This window comes from Lutra lutra, chromosome 5 (genome assembly GCF_902655055.1).
Source record: "Lutra lutra chromosome 5, mLutLut1.2, whole genome shotgun sequence".
NCBI classification, from domain to species: Eukaryota; Metazoa; Chordata; class Mammalia; order Carnivora; family Mustelidae; genus Lutra; species Lutra lutra.
Window position 1 is genome coordinate 61,589,225 of NC_062282.1, and position 17,310 is coordinate 61,606,534.

The window sequence follows — 17,310 nt, forward strand, 5'->3', positions numbered from 1 at the left end:
TTCTCTGGGCTGATGAAGAATTCCAAAACTAGAGCGAGGTGGTGGTCGTACAACATTGCAAGTATGCTAAATGCCACACCAAACCGTACAGAGTAAAACAGTGAACTATATGTTATGTGAATTTCACCTCAAGTATTTTTTGAAAAGGCACTTAAGGAATCCTAGCATAAGTGTCCAAAGCTCTGTGTACCTGCGTGTTCATCACAGCGGTGGTTGCAAGAAGGAGACGCTGGAATGGCCATAGGCCCATCGTTTAGAGATTGGTCACCGAGAACGACGTCATTTATACTATGGGATGAAAGACAACCATCAAAAGAATTGCTAGCCACCAGCTTGGAAAGATGCCCGCAATGCACTATTAAGTAAAACAAGTGAGTTGCAAACTCACATGTGTATGACATCCCAGTAAAAAAAACCCAAAAACCTACCTGCTGGTGTGCCTTTTATCAGCATAGGACCAAAGTCTGAGAGGATTCGCTCTGGTTCCTGCAGAGGAAATAATGCTGGAGTGGGAGGAGGCTTTCATTTCTTACTGAGTTGCACAGTCATTTGTATTGCAGGGTCATTTGCAAAAACTTAAAGATTTTTGGAATACAAATGTTTTGAATTAAGTCAAAAGCTACAGTAACTTCTAAGAGGTAGAAGAGTGGTGAGGGTGAAAGAAAATGACCCATAGTCCTGCCACCCAAACCTTCTTTTAGTTTATAGGGCTCAAATTTAAAAAAAATTTTTTAAAACACATAGGACACAAAGATTAAAAAAAGAAGAAGAAGAAGAAACACGGAAAAAGTAAGACATCAAAAGATGACACTGGAGGATAAGCAGGGCCTGACTCGGCCTTTGTTTCTTCTGAAACCCAACACCAGGTCTTGAAAATGATAGGAACTCACTAAGGTCTCAACTCCCCAGTTTTTTAAAGATTTTAAAAACATACTCCACTTCCCTACAATTGTCAGAAGCCAGCATGGGCACATTGAACTTAAAACGTTGATAAGATAAAATGGCTGTTACATGTGCAAAGTTGAGGGTGCTTTTTAACTGAGCAACTCTGGAGGACGACTGCCTGCGGAAAAACCTCTTATCCCAGTTACTGGGATGCTTCAGAAGGTATTTTTTTTTTTAAAGATTTTATTTATTTATTTGACAGACAGAGATCACAAGTAGGCAGAGAGGCAGGCAGAGAGAGAGAGAAGGAAGCAGGCTCCCCGCGGAGCAGAGAGCCCGATGCAGGGCTCGATCCCAGGACCCCAGGATCATGACCTGAGCCGAAGGCAGAGGCTTTAACCTACTGAGCCACCCAGGCACCCCTTCAGAAGGTATTTTTACCCTAAACAACTTGGGTAATTATCTCCATACTTCCACTTTGTTTTGACTAGCTCTGCAAACTGATTTGAGTTCAGAGGGATATCAGTTACCTCAACTAAATATTCTTTGAAATTCATTGTGCCAACTCACAAATCTTTTTCTTTCTTTCTTTTTTTTTTTTTTTTTTGGCTTTCAGTGGCTTTTCTCAAACAGCTAACATTTTAATTTTAGGTTTTATCCCTTTTTGAAAGGTACCAGTCTTAGAATCTGAAGTATGGAATGGACCTCAGGGTCTGTCTCCGTGTGTGTGTGCGCGCATGCGTGTGTGTGTGCATGCGTGCGTATGTGTGTGTGTGTGTGCACGTGTGGCGTGGCAATGTATGTACCATGACGGCCCCCATGTCAAATTTTCAAAGCAAAAGACAGAGCTAATTTTTCTCTCTTATTTTCACTGTATTATTTTCTGTGGGCTCTAAATAATTGATAAGGAGGTCCCTTTCCATAATTAAAATGGATGTTCCTACATGTCAACACCAATAGCTTTTCCAGTAATGAGCGAATTTAGATACGTGTTAGGGTTGTAGTGCAGAGTGTGCAGAGGGGGGACTGGGGGCTGGTGGGAGACACAGAGCCAGTTTCCATGCAGATGACAAGAGAGCAGAAAGGATGGAAGCCTGGAAGATTACCAGGAGAAAAGTCCCTGCCTGGCCCCAAGGTCACCTTGGACAAGTAGGTGAGCCTGGATAGAAAGGCAATGTTAGGGCAGGAAGTTTGAAAACGTACTTGGTGCCATTTGGAATCTGTTCAGTTTCCTTTGTCTTTCTTCCAATCCCTAATGCCTTCCCAGGGTTTTACCTTCTTACTGACATCTCCCAGTTGCCCCTTTCCTTGATCAAAACCTGCTGCTGAAACCTTCCCTGGCATGGGGGTGGGGGTTGTGAGTACAACTTTTCCAGGTGTCGTTACCATCTTACAAATATCCAAGTCCATTAATTCACCTTTTGGTTCAACAGACACTTCCTCCTCCCTCACTAGGGGCCCTACTCTTAGCTGCTGGTGCTGGAGACATTACAGTCAAAGGCTCCCTGTCCTGCAGCAATCCACATAGAGGGCGGGCAGACAGACGGAGTGGGGCTAGGGGGCGCAGGTTAGGTGCGAGGACTGGGCGTAGAGGGACAGGGTGGAGAGACAGATTGTGCCCGTGCAGGTGGGGCTGACCCAGTGGAAAAGCTGCCTCTGGGCAGGAAGTGGGCAGGGTGGCAGGGTAGCACGTGAAAGGGCAGAGAAAACAGCAGACAGCTGGTGGGTGAGGGTCCATCCATGGGGGTTGAATTCCTTGTCTGTGTGTGCCGCTGAGGCACGGAAAGACTTTACGCAAGCGTATATATGGTGGGAGGAGGGCTGTTGAACTTTAGGGAGGTCTCTCTGGTGGCCCAGGGAGGAGGATCTGGAGATAAGGCTAGAAGCAGAACTAGAGGTTCAAGCCATGAAAGAGGGCCTCCCGGAAGTCTCCAGAGACCTCTTCCCAAATGACAAAGAGAGAGGAGAGGTGTGGCAGGCCTGAGTGACAGAGACCAGGGGACAGAAAAGGACAGTTTGCAGTCCAGACCTCCCTGACTGCTCCAGTCATGTCTGACAGGGACACGGGGGCGCGAATGAGATCGCGCAGGTTCCAATCCCAGCATCTGGCCTTGGGGCTCTGTGACCCAGGGCAAGTGACTTGCCCTCTCTGGAGCACAGTGTCCTTCCCTGGGATTTGGGCATAACAATACCTGCTTTGCTGCTCTTCACCCACCATGTCCCAGCTGCTGGAGACATAGTAGAGCTGATTATTTTCGGGAGGCACATAGGCGGTTCTGCAAATGCACTTGCAGAGAAGCCCACCCACGGGCTTCTAAGTAGGAGAGCTGAGGGTGGGCTGGGTCCATGGAGGGTCACCACCAAGCTCTCCTGAGCAAGAACTTTGAACAAGGAGAGAGAAAGCCAGTCTGGAGACACTCATTTACAAGCCGACTCCTGTCAAACAAACAAACAAACAAAAAAAAACAAAAACAAAAAAAAAACGCGGCAGCGTGTCAGTTCTGGCAGAAATACCCGAGACCACAGATGCATTTGCCCGCCTGCCCCCGCTGTTCTCTCTGTCTGTCTCCCTCTGGCCTCCTTCATACGGTCTTGGCTTTGATACCACCAGCTGACTCCAGAGAGGCGACAGGCAACTCAGAGCGGATGGCCATCGGGGAAGGAGCCTGTAGATAACTCTGGAAAAGGGGGCCCATTCTTGGATGGTACCAAGCTCTCAGCTCCGAGAACAAATAGGGCTGATGCTGATCCAAACTTTGAAAAGACTTTTTAAAAAGCAACCTTGCTGACACGTTAAAGATGTGTATCCATATATTTGATTCATTTAAAATATGCTTAATGCTGGGGCGCCTGGGTGGCTCAGTGGGTTGAGCCTCTGCCTTCGGCTCGGGTCATGGTCTTGGGGTCCTGGGATCAAGCCCTGCATTGGGCTCTCTGCTCAGCAGGGAGCCTGCTTCCCTTCCTGCCTCTCCGCCTACTTGTGATCTCTGTCAAATAAATAAATAAAATCTTTAAAAAAATATATGCTTAATGCTCAAAGGTCCCTTTTCCAACAGAAACAAACAAAAAGGTCACTATTTAAATAGAATTTCAGCATCCAACTCTTCCTTTAAGGAAAAAGACAAAGCGTTTCTTGCCGTAGCCAAAAGTGGGCCTCTGGGGAAGGGCAGGCGCTGTGGCAGGTGACACACTTCTCCTGAATGAGCCTGCAGGTACCACGGAGGGGATGGAAAGGCTGTTATTCCAGTGGATTAGTCATGAAGAGGTCAGCAGACTAGCTCTCAGAAATAGGAGCACTGAACTAGTGGGAGACTATAAGCGTTTTGTTTCTACAGAAAAACTGTTAGAAGGGGGAAAATCCTCACGGCTGCGCCTGCCAGCTTGTGTGCAATATATGGCCTACTTGAAAAACATTGCCCAAGAAATCTGGCAAGGACTCCAGGCTATTCCTTCCTTCCTTGCTCCTGTATAGCACGCCCCCACCCCCACCCCGCTGGCTCCAGCACAGGCCTCCCCCACTCTCAGCCAGCAGCAAGCACACCCCGAGTCTTCCATTCATAAGGCAGCTCAGACTGGGTTTGCTATAAACTTAGCTTGAGGAGGAAGCCAAGCAAGAGGATGCTCCCCAACCCCCGCCCAGTGGCCGCGACACTGCACTTCTGTCCTGGTATCACTGCTGATGTGAACGCTACCCCCAGTATGAGCTTCCTTGTTCATGTGGTGGCGGTCTCTAAAGTGACCACAATTGTGGGCATAGAAGTGAGTACCGAGGGTTGGGGCGCCTGGGTGGCTCAGTTGGTTAAGCAACTGCCTTCGGTTCAGGTCATGGTTCCAGAGTTCTGGGATCGAGTCCCGCATCGGGCTCCCAACTCCATGGGGAGTCTGCTTCTCCTTCTGACCTTCTCTGCTCTCATGCTCTCTCTCTCTCTCTCTCTCTCTCAAATAAATAAATAAAATCTTTAAAAAAAAAAAAGAAGAAGAAGAAGTAAGTACCGAGGGCAATGGACATGGGCACCGGGACACCCACAGCTCTGCTGCATCATCTTTCTCCGTGGGGTCCACACCTGCACCTCTCAACCTGCAGGCTTTCCCCCCAGGCATGGGAGCACGTGCCCCATGGCCTTCAAATTGGGAGCTATTGCTTATTGCCCTCAACCAATGATGGGCAGGGCATTGACGGATTAGTACTCCAGCTGCCTGGCCCTGGGTTGAGAGGCAATTTCTCCCATCTCCCAGTGGTCCCCAGTGATGCTGAACTCCGGTCACCACAGTGGGAACTAGCACGCAAACACACGTTTCACTGGCTGCCTTCCCCTTCCCGTCTCACCCCTACTCTCTTGCCACTGTCTCCTGGAATCACTGCCAAGTAATTGCTTGTACCCCTATTCTTGTGTTAACACTCTACTTTTGGGGGAACCTGAACAGAGCAACATGGGGTTTCCTACCACACAACCCTCTGAAGCTGCCGCCTCTGACCAGAGCAAGCTCATATGGCTTAACTAGCACTTGTTACGTGGAAGCTCTCTTTCCTGAGGAGTCTGATCTCATGTCTGTGAACACAAGCATATCCCTGTCCGTGAAGCCACAGGCTGTGGGCAAGAGCAGTTTGATATTTCCTTTTCTGTACATGTTTTCCTCTCCTGATGACAAGCTCAGGCTTGTCATTTGTAATGATTACTTGGCATCCCATTGTTCTCTTTCTCCCTGTAGGCAGGGCCAGGGCCAGGGGCTGGCAGCTTGTCAGGGGCCCCATGCTTGCAAGAGTCCTGTACTTGATTTCAGTGCTCGACTGTCGCCATCTTGGAATACTGAATTTTTCAGCAAGAGGCTTATTTTCATTGTGTGGTGAGCCCACACATGGTAGAGCTGGTCCTGTCCTCATAATTTAGGTGATGCTGACTGTTGAGCATTCTTCCACCTAATTTGCTTCCTCTTTAAATAGGCCAGTGTCAACAATCAAGGAAGACAATATTATCCCAATGGCCGAGACAAAAAATGATGCTATGCTATGTTGGCAAGAGTAGGGGAAACTGGCAGGAGTGTTAATTGTCCAGCCTTTCTTGTGGAACAATTTGACAATATTGTTACTAATTTAAAATGCCCATTCCTTTAATTGAATGGTTTCACAAAGTGGTCTTTTTCTAATACATACACTTCTATGCTCCAAAGAAGTACGTATGAGGTAATCCGATCCCAGCACCATTTAAAAAAGCAGTCGATTGCAAATAATCTAAATAAATATCAATAGGGAATGGATTCACTAACGTAGGGAATAATGACATCATTGAATACTATGCAACCATTAAAAAAAGGGACCTGTCTCCAGATACACTGTGGGGTGAAGAAGCAAGTCCAGCAGGAGGTGCACATTAACTTACGTTTGTATCAAAAAAAAAAAAAAAAGATGAGAAGGGCTAAACATTCTTAACACATGCATAGACTGACTCTGGAAAGAAGGAAGAGCTAGTTTCAAGACTGCTGTGGAGAGGGGAGCTGGGAAACGGGATACAAGGAAGGAGGACAACTGATTATTCACTCCTTGGACTCTTTTCTGGTGTTTTATTTATTATTATTTTTTAAGATTTTATTTATTTATTTGACACAGAGATCACAAGTAGGCAGAGAGAGGGGGAAACAGGATCCCCGCTGAGCAGAGAGCCCAATGTGGGGTTCGATCCCAGGACCCTGAGATCATGACCTGAGTCGAAGGCAGAGGCTTTAACCCCCTGAGCCACCCAGGCACCCCTTTTCTGGTGTTTTAATGTTCTTTTCTTTCTCCCTGTATTTTTGAAATCAATTCCAAACATGTGCTACTTTACAATGTTAAAAGAAAGGGCGGGTGCGGGTGGGAGGGTCCTCATGTAGGGAGAGGGTGGAGCCAGCCAGAAGGCCAGGTAACCAGATGACCAGCCAACCAGGCAGGCAACCTTTCTGCTCTGACTTCAAGCTTCCGGTCTGGAGCCACCAGGACTCAGAAACGCCCGTAGCTCATTTCTGGATTGCCCCGGTCAACCTCCTCCTCTCTCCTCTGGGGCTGCCACTGTAAGGTCCCAAGTGACAAGTCTTTTAAAAATCCAGAGGAAATGAAAGCCTTTTTACTGTTCTTGATGAGTTTGTCTGCTTTCCTCTGCTTCGAAAAAACAAGTGTGTAAAGTGACGGTGTTTCTTTTTTATTTTTTCCCTTTGGCTGCCAGGAAACTCACCCATTCTGAGCTCAATTACATGTTAGCCACGTGAATGGAGGGTTAAATTCTTTTCTCCTCTGGACTTGATTTTCTACCTCTGTTACCTGTTCTTTGACCCTGAGTCTCTATTTATATTTGGATTGCTTTTATGGTACATGGACAAGGATAGCATTTTGGATTTTCAAATGCTCTTTTTTCCTCCCTGCCTTTCCTTGTAGCCCCCCCCCCCCTTCAGCCCAGAGCAGAATAAGCCCAGGTGGCCTCTGCACCTGAGGGAAGGGATGTCACAGCAGGATGAGAAAAATCTCTTGAGTTTCAAAGCGGAAGCTCTGTGGGACTATAGGCCTGAACAGTGGCTTTGAGGAGGGAGATAATGAGTCCACAGAGCTAAGCAGGCCGAAGCTTCTAGGGTGCAGGAAGAATGAGCAAAAGGCAGTTGAGAGTTAAGGGAACAGCAGACAACCCAGGGTGCTGTGGGGAATCTGTCCCGGGGGTGCCGGGGCCCTGCTTCCCACTCAAAATCCACACAAAGCACACTCATGCCAGAAGGGGCTGAGTGCAGAGGGGTCCGAGACTGCCTCCCAGAGGGGCCTGCACCCCGGAGGGCACAGGACCCGTGCCCAGGTGGGGGGTATCTGGATGGGCGCAGTGAGAGAAGGACAGGAGGGCAGAGTCTGTCACAAACCCAGGCCCAGGGCTGGAGTGTGGTCATCACCTCAGGGGCTAGCCTGCAGGACAGGGGCTGAGGACAAGCATCTGGCTGGCCCTGATGCCCCTGTAGCTCCCAGATCTGAGAGCAGCCCAGAGAAACGGTGACCTGACCGAGATGAACTTCCTGCCCTAGAGCGGGACCGGGCTCCTGAAAGGAACTTGAGTTGCCTTGTAGAGAAAGGGTCCCCATTCTGCAAAATGTTGAAACTCTGAGCCCCTCAAGGGAATCCAAAGGAGCAACAAATGAAGACAGAAGAGAAGAGCCTTATCCTAAAATCCTTTCCAGACCCTCTATAAGAGGCAACCACTAGGACAGACTGCCCCCCACACCCCGACCTCTCCAACACTATTCGGAGCCCTAGGATGGTCCCTCTGATAAAGGTAGAATTTCCGGACTGGGGACACAACTAGATCCATCTCCCGCATTTTGATGGGCCAGGAAGTCATCTGACTCATTTCCTACCCTTCCTTGGTAGCAAATGCTTTTTGAATAAGCTGGGCTGCCACCGAGCACAGTTAATGGCCTGGAAGCTTCCCAGGTGCTCCAGGAAAGAAGAGGCCTTTTAACCATGGTTTTTGGCCTTCATAACCAATGTCAGCCTTAAATGCTATTTGGAATAACAAATGAATGCTTGTCTGACTCTGAGAGCCTTTGCTAACTGCGCTCCCAAGCTTTATTATTTCGCTGATGGAGACGGCTTTTGTCATCTGGAGCAGTCTGACCCTTAGTTTACCTGTCTTTCAAATGAGCAGAAGAATAATTTCTTCGTGGGGGACTGATGCTGAGCAGATGTTCACAGCGCCCCTTAGGATCACCGGGACAGGTCTCTCAGTAGAATTGAGGTTGTTGTTATGTAATCATTTTCCCTTCTAGTTTTGATTAAAAAAATGATCCATGTGCATCTATGTACACAAATGTGTCAATGCTAATGGGGGCATGCGCACTGTAGCCACCTCCACGCAGATCAGAGCAGGAGCAGAGTGTCCCCACAGCAAAGCTCTCTCGCAGCACCCCAGATGACACAAACGGAATACCTGGCGGGGTGGGCTGGGGGCGATCTCCCCCTCCACACACCCCAGAGATGTTCCTGACCTTGATGGGTCCCGCATTTGCGGGGAGAGGGTGGTGAGAGGCAGCCGTGCTCGCCGTGTGGCAGACTCTAGTGCCCTCTGCTGTCATTTGGGAAACAAACCCTTCTGGAGGGAGTCATCCACGTCTACCGCAAGGAAGGAAAAACCAACTGCTCGGGAAGCCGCAAAGTTTCCACCTGAATTTGTTTCGAGTTCTTTGGGTCGGAGCACAGGTATCCCCCACGGAACCTGGGGTGTCCTGCTACGCTGGCCTCGGTGCTCACCCCGCAGATGGAACGGAGGTGTGCTGGAACAGAAAAGCAAACTGACCAAATACCAAGACTCCCTGGGACTTGGAAGAGAGTGCCGGCGCATTTTTGGAGAGATCATTAAAAGAGCAGTCTTGGCTGGAATAGAAAACAGCCCCGAGCTGTAGTGTTCGGGAGGGTTACTTATTCATTTTAAAATTTGCTTTAATGTTATCCTTTGGCCATCAGGCAAGGCAAGGACGCTAATTTGGCCTGCAGTGTGGCACTCTTTGCTGGATGTGCACCCGTCGCCTGTGCCTCTCTGTAACACCTGGGTATGGCCCAAAGATCGAGTGTTCATTTACTCCGTAAGTGAACAGGATATTTGCCCATTAATTTCCACTCCAGTGCTCTAAGCCCCATATAAGGCACAGTTAATATAATCTCACTTTAGATGACACTCGGAGGAGCAGGAAGACAATTTGTAGGGGGAAAGGCATAAGAGGCAGTGCGCATTTAGCGGGAATGTTAATATTTACTCGTTGCCACACTTGGTATCTGGGAGGCTGCAAAGTCACTAAGTGGGGATTACATCTTCAATTAAGTAGTGGTAGCGGGGGAGTCAGTGATGTTTCACAGAGGGAAACTGCCGAAATCATACTTTAAGGAGAATAATTTTTTTAAAAGCTACAAAAAATTGAAATAAAAGCCCAAGGGGAAAAAATAGAGGGAACATTTCTGTTTAGGGAATCCTAATATTTTGGCTGAACACATTATGTAAAATTAAATACTATTTTAAACCAAGGAGATATAATATCTAATTAAGTTTTTGTGGTTGATGGGCTGAGAGAGGATTGTGAAAGTGGCATCCATTGAACTGAAAGAAGTAGAAAAATTAAATAACACTGTTCTACAGTGACTTTCACCCAGACATCCAAGCAGACCTCCATATTTCGCTTTTACTCGGCCCCCTACCTAGGACTCACTGAAGGCATGAAAGAGAAAATGAAAGTGTGCACAATGAGCTCATTAAACCTTATAACTACCCCCAAGGAGTAGGAATCAAGAGTTGTTAGCCTCATTTCCAAGCTGTGACCATGGGTTCCATGGGGGACAAGGGATTCTCATCCAGGGTCATCCTGTGAGACAGGGCTGGAGACAGAACAGAACCACTATCGGTCAGTTGTATCTGGAACTTCTGCTCCAGAATGCTCTCTGCTCTACGGTAAGAAGAATGTCAAACTTTGGGATGTGGAACCTTCTGTAATTAATTAGAATTACCAGGAAGCCCCAAGATTTTAAAGCTATTTGGAGTCTTAGAGGAATTTCAATGTAAAGTATGTAGAAACCAAAGACAAAAGATTCGTTTTTAAAGGATGTTGACTTCCGAGACTAATTATTACATTAAGATATTTTCAAATACATTATAAAATCATTTTAGACATATGAGATATATGTGATTTTCAATGGGTGATTTTTTTTAAAACTTAGCTTGAATATTTATTTGTTTATTTTAGAGAGAGAGAGACCATGTGCACAAGTTGGGGGAGGAGCAGAGGGAGAGGGAAAGAGTGGGGAGGAAGGGCAGAAGGAGAGAATCTCAAGCAGACTCCCCACTGAGCAGGGAGCCTGATGCGGGGCTCAATCCTATGACCTGAGATCATGACCCGAGCTGAAATCAAGAGCTGGATGCTTAACCAACTGAGCCACCTAGGCGCCCAGAATAGTGGGCTGGCTTTCTTTCTTTCTTTCTTTCTTTCTTTCTTTCTTTCTTTCTAAAGATTTTATTTATTTATTTGACAGAGAGAGATCACAAGTAGGCAGAGAGGCAGGAAGGGAAGCAGGCTCCCTGCTGAGCAGAGAGCCCGATGCAGGGTTTGATCCCAGGACCCTGGGATCATGACCTGAGCCAAAGGCGGAGGCTTTAACACACTGAGCCACCCAGGAGCCCCATTAGTGGGCTTTCTTAAACTGAGTTGAAATACCTACAGAATTTTGAAAGACCACACAGACAAAGAACTCCACATGTGAATAAGACTGAATATTTCAATCATATTTCATTAGTTTTTCCCTTAAATTTACCATCACAGAGGTACAATTATAGAATTATCCACCATTTTTTTTAAAGTTTAAACTTTGGTGGTATCTATTTTGTATATCATTCCTAAGATAACTTAAGCAGGGCCACATTTAATTTGGGGGGGTGGCGCGAAGAACACTTGGGACAGCTTCATATCCAGTTGAAAGAAATTTGGTCAGAAGGCTATTTGAACGGAGCATATTCAAATTACAATTTGGCGATAAAGAAGTAGTTTAAATAATTGAAAATGAGGAATGAGCTTTGAGAAGTCGCTCTTCGGTGGTCGTTTTTGTTTCAATCGCCACAAGCGAGAAGTAGGTTTTAAAAATAGATCACCAGGGCAGAGCCAAGTGTCTCCGACAGGCACTTGCAGGCAGGATTCTAGAAATTCCAATCATTTAACAAATTGCACCATTAAAAGTCATAATAGGTCTAAAAGCCATTCTTGAAAGAACTTACTAAGTAATTTGACCTACATAATCATCTTGTTAAATTCATTTGATATCACGAGACAGTTAGTGAAATATGCATAGTACATTATATTAAAGAGAAAAGTACCCTTCAATTGGTGTCTGATGTGCACTTTGCAATCGCAGCTATTAGTTGTCTATAAAACTCCTAGACATGATTTGATTTGATTTTATTACTGTTATATCATTTTACTTTGTAACGTATAGGGGTGGAGATTACAGGTCGGCTCGTGCTCACTAGGAAATATTTAACGAAGGATGTTTTATTTATTAGCATAAAGAGACGCAGTGGATTATTGGGTGATTAAAGTGATGGTGTGGCTGCCACACTTGTCAAAAGTACAGCTCTAATTCAATAGCAAGGCGACAGTCAGTCTCTGAGTTGATTTATGCCTGAGCAAACTGGCTCTGAAGGCAGGACATTGTCCACTTAAAAGGATCTTTGTAAATTTCTATAATTGCACATTATCAAAAGCAAACAGCAACAACAACAAACCCGCAGAGTGATTTCTCAGTCCTAAGTTTACTTTCCATCTGCCAGGAGCCCTGCGTTTCATCTTTTGCATTTCTAACATCCCAAATCAATAACAGAGAATGATATTTAATGTTACTAATCTATGTGGGAAACACAATATTTTTACACAAAGTAAATTGAGAAGAGAATTCAATAAAGGGAACAAAGGAAGAAAGGAACTAGCGTTTATTGACTGCCTGCTTTGTGCCAGGCTCTGTGCTCAGTGTTCTACAAAGACCAGCAGACTATCTCATTTAATCCTACAGAAAGCTGCAAAGTGAACGAAAAAATATTTATTTTTAAATTTTGAATTGCACACGTTACTACTTTTCCCCTTTGTTTTCCTTTGATTTAATGTCACTTAAGCCCACAAATAATACGTATCATCAGAACTACTTCACATCTGGCTGGGGGCGGATGGAGAAGTTGCTAATATCACTTGTCAATGAACACATTTACTGTAAGTAGTGTCCGTTTTATCTATTCTTTACTCTTGCTCAGAGAATACTTAATCAGAATTTTATTTTGCATGTAATTAGGTATAAATATATCCTTCCTGAAATACCAGCTCTTTGCTGGTATTGTGAATTTGAAGGAAACTTATAAACTTATAAATAAACCATAAACTGTATCACTTAAATCATCCATTTGTTAATATTTGTTAATTGCATTATTTGTATTTCAGGACAAATTTAGTGCTAATTCAAGGCAAAATATTACAGAGCCTGATTTGTTCTATGTTACAAGCCAAGATATGGTACAGACCCTTTCTTAATTATTTTACTATGCTAAAAGCTAAAATTGACTGGGTGCATCATAAACCTTCCTGGGCCTTAGGAGCAGTTTAGTTTCACAGCGCCCTCTGCTGTACTCTGTGAGTTTAGCACTCTTCCAACTCCGGCAAAGAGCTGAAACCCGCCCAGAAGACAACCCAACAGTCAGGGCAGGTGTGGGTGGGGTCCTCAGCCATCAGGGTTCGAACTTGAATACTGACTGCAAACCCAGATCCCAGCAGGCTTAGGAAACTAGTGTGCTTGACGGAACTCCCAGGAATTCTCTTTCAATCTCCATCGTCTCCCCCAAGAGGGAGGGCTACAGGGGCCCCTGCATCCAGCTGCCTCCACAGCTGAAGGGCATTTCACATTTTGCATTTCCAAGAAGGCAGACCTGGCTTTTCACCACTCCCAGCCCAAACATCCTTTACCTCAGGTCTTCTCACCTCTGTTCATGGGTCACCTTTCTTTCAGCCCCAAAGCCTAGGAGTTGTCTGTGATTTCTCTCTTTCCCTCACCTGGCTCCTGGCAGGTCCTTCAGAAATTACCTGTGGAATGAATGAGGAAGCAGACAGAGAATGCAGAATTTCAGGGTGTTAGCCCACCACGGAAAACAGAAAAGCATCTATGAAAGCAGGAGTAACGTCACCGTGTTATTTGCAGGTAGGTAGACCTACACGGAGAGAGGGCAACGCCAATTTACATTTTCCTGTCCATCTCTTATCTAGGTATGATAGGATCCCTTTAGATTCCCACAGCCTCCATCAGGCCAGTGGGGAATAAGTAAGGGATCTGGCTTTAGGTTTCTAAGGGATTAACACGTTCCTTCCTTGTTCTCTGAAACTGTATCTTGGTTATAGTTTCTTGGAGTGGAACTGGCCTGCTGCCAAGCCCACCAGTCTGCCCAGCCCACCTCATGATGTATCTCACATCTTCTTGTAGCTCATATGTGCCCTCATGTGTGGGATCTTTCTGCTGTCCCTTGTGAGGGTATTTTTTCCCCTGTTCTGAGAGATCCGTGTGGTGCCTTTGACCATGAGTGTTTACCAGTGAAACTTGCCAATCAAAATTTGACGTACTTGGGGGCACCTGGATGGCTCAGTGGGTTAGGGCCTCTGCCTTGGGCTCAGATCATGATCCCAGGGTCCTGGGATCCGAGCCCCACATTAGGCTCTCTGCTCAGCAGGGATCCTGCTTTCCCCTCTCTCCCTGTCTGCCTCTAAAAAAAAAAAAATTTGACATACTTGCCCATCAAGGTACCTTCTAAATTATCTTGACTAGTTAGATTTAACCAGAACCCATTAATATATAAACTCATAATACACATTTTGATAACACGTAGAGAGTTCAAAAAGTAAACATCAGGTTAATCCTAGCACCCAGGGATAACTTCTATTAACACTTGGATGTGTTTTTTTTTTTTTAAATAGAGTTAATTTTTTAGAACAGTTTTAGGTCCAGAGCAAAAGGAAGTGGAAGATATAGAGATTCCCCATAAACTCCCCTCCCCCTCCATATCCAGCCCCACCCCCCATTATCAATATCCCCCACCAGAGTGGGGCATTTCTTACAACCAGTGAACCTACATGAGACATCACTGTCAACCACAGTTCATAGTTTACATTAAGGTTTACTCTTGGTGCTGTACTAGTCTGTGGGTTTGACAAAAGCGTAAGGTCATCTATCTACCATGAGAGTATCATACAGAATAGATTTATATATAAAAATATCCCTGAAAATCCTCCGTGTTCCTCATATTCATCTCTCTTTCCTTCCTAATCTCTAGCAACCACTGATCTTTTCATCTTCACGTACATTTTAGTCTCTTCTCTAAGTATATGTGTGCATATTAATATCACTACAAAAGTGAGCACGTACTATGCATGCACTTTATTTTCTGTTTTACTTTCCTTTTAAATTTTTAAAGCTGCACATGATGGAAATTCTTTTTTTTTTAAAGATTATTTATTTATTTATTTATTTGACAGAGAGAGATCACAAGCAGTCAGAGAGGCAGGCAGAGAGAGAGGAGGAAGCAGGCTCCCTGCTGAGCAGAGAGCCCGATGCGGGGCTCAATCCCAGGACCCTGAGACCACGACCTGAGCCAAAGGCAGTGGCTTAACCCACTGAGCCACCCAGGCGCCCCCATGATGGAAATTCTTAAGCATACACAAAAATCAGAGAGAAAACCATAATGAAACTCCATCTGCCCAGTACCTGGCTTCAATAATTACCAACATTTTGTTAATTGTATTTCATCTCTCTCCCTCTACTGGCTTGCTTTTCTTTTTTCCTGAAATATCTTGACACAAATCCAAAGAATTGTGCCATTTCACCCATAATGCTGAAATATATACATACATAAACTGCCTTTTTCATTTTACATGACATCACGAATATTTTTCCATCTCATTCACTATGGTTTAAAACATTATTTTTAACAACTGCCAAATATTGTCATTGTATGTGCCACAAAGCTTTGAGTGCATCTCTGATTATTTCCTTGGGATATATCTCTGTAAGTAAATAATAGGACCAAAGGATAAGAGTTTTAAAGGCAGAAAAACTTGGTTGTATCAACTTACATTCCAATCAGTGGGGTGTGAAAGGGCCTGTTTCCTTAACCCTTGAGTTATTACCGATTGTATGGGTCAAGGTGCCATTGCAGATAACAGAATCTACTCTAGCTGGAAGCCAAGATTTATTACTAGTTATTATAAAATCATTAGAAGATTAGGAGGAGTTGATTGATCTCCCAGGAACGAACTCTAGAATCACAGTGTGGAGTTGGCTCACCAAGACAGCTACCTCTGCCATCATTGGGAAGCTGGGAGTAAAAAAGTTGTCATCATAGTTGCAAGCTCTAGGTTCCTAGTGCCTTTCTCATGATTTACACGATTAGAATGGATGCCATTCTAATCTCTCCAGCCCCCCAACAAAAATGGAATTGGACCCTAGGCCTTCTACTACAAATGCCATGGAAGTCCAAATGCCTCTATGATCTTACTTGCTAGCAGAAGCACAAGAATTATGGTTTATGTCTTAGTATACTGGTTCTTATTGTCCACGTTTCCTAGATTGAAGCACACTGCTAGATTGAAGGTAGGTCCTCTGAAAAATTCAAGCTATTAGCGAGTCTGGGAAATGCAGTACTTTTGCTTTCCAGTTTTTAGCAGGCAGCAAGCCGTGACACAAAGTGGCTGAATGGAGCTGAATGAGCCAGTCAGTAATATCTGCTACAGTCCATCCATTTGGCAACACAGCATCTGTATATAGTCTCTGTCAATAAATCTTCCAAACAAAGGGGCGCCTGGGTAGTGCAGTAGGTTAAGAGTCTGACTCCTGGTTTCGGCTCAGGTCATGATCTCAGTGTCATGAGATTGAGCCCCATGCGGGGCTCTACTCTCAGCATGGAGTTTGCTTAAGTCTCTCTCCCTTTCCCTCTGCCCCTCCCCCCTCATGCGCGCGCTCTCTCTCTCTCTGTCTCTCTCAAATAAATAAATAAATCTTAAAAAAAAATCTTCTAGGAGCATCTGGGTGGCTCAGTCAGTTAAGTGTCTGCCTTCAGTTTAGGTCATGATCCCGGGGTCCTGGGGTTAAGCCCCAAATTGGGCTCCCTGCTCAGAAGGAAGCCTGCTTCTCCCTCTCCCTCTGTTGCTCTCTTGCTTTCTCTCTCAAATAAATAAATAAACAAATAAATAAATAAAATCTTTTTTAAAAATCTTCTAAACAAAAATAATAGCCACTAGGTGCCTGGGTGGCTCAGTGGGTTGAGCCTCTGCTTTCAGCTCGGGTCATGATCTCAGGGTCCCCGGGATCAAGTCCCACATCGGGCTCTCTGCTCAGCGGAGAGCCCACATCCCCCCCCCCCCCCCCGCCTGCCTCTCTGCCTACTTGTGATTTCTATCTCTGTGTGTCAAATAAATAAATAAAACCTTAAAAAACAAAAACCAAAAATAATAGCCAGAACCAACATACTTTCCTAATGGACTCATACCTTATACAAACAAAAAGAAGCTTATCCCCAAAAAGAAACCCAAAAGTCACTCTACATGCTCTCCATTTCTAAGTGATGTTCATTCCTCTTCTGGTATGCCCACATATTGATACCCTGTAATCTAAGTGCTAAATGATAAACTCTGTATTAAATATTTGAACTTGCTCTATGTCATGTAGTAAGTGAAGGGGGGAGCGAAATAGTATTATGTATAAAATTTGTGATCATGGATCTCATTTCTTCAACTAGTCATGAGATACCAATACCAGACAATATTCAAAGACGTTTTAAAACTGGTTTATTTGATTCTGAATCCAAATATGGCTGTGTGGTCTCATGAGTTTCTTTTATTCAATTTATTCTTTTATTCAATTTC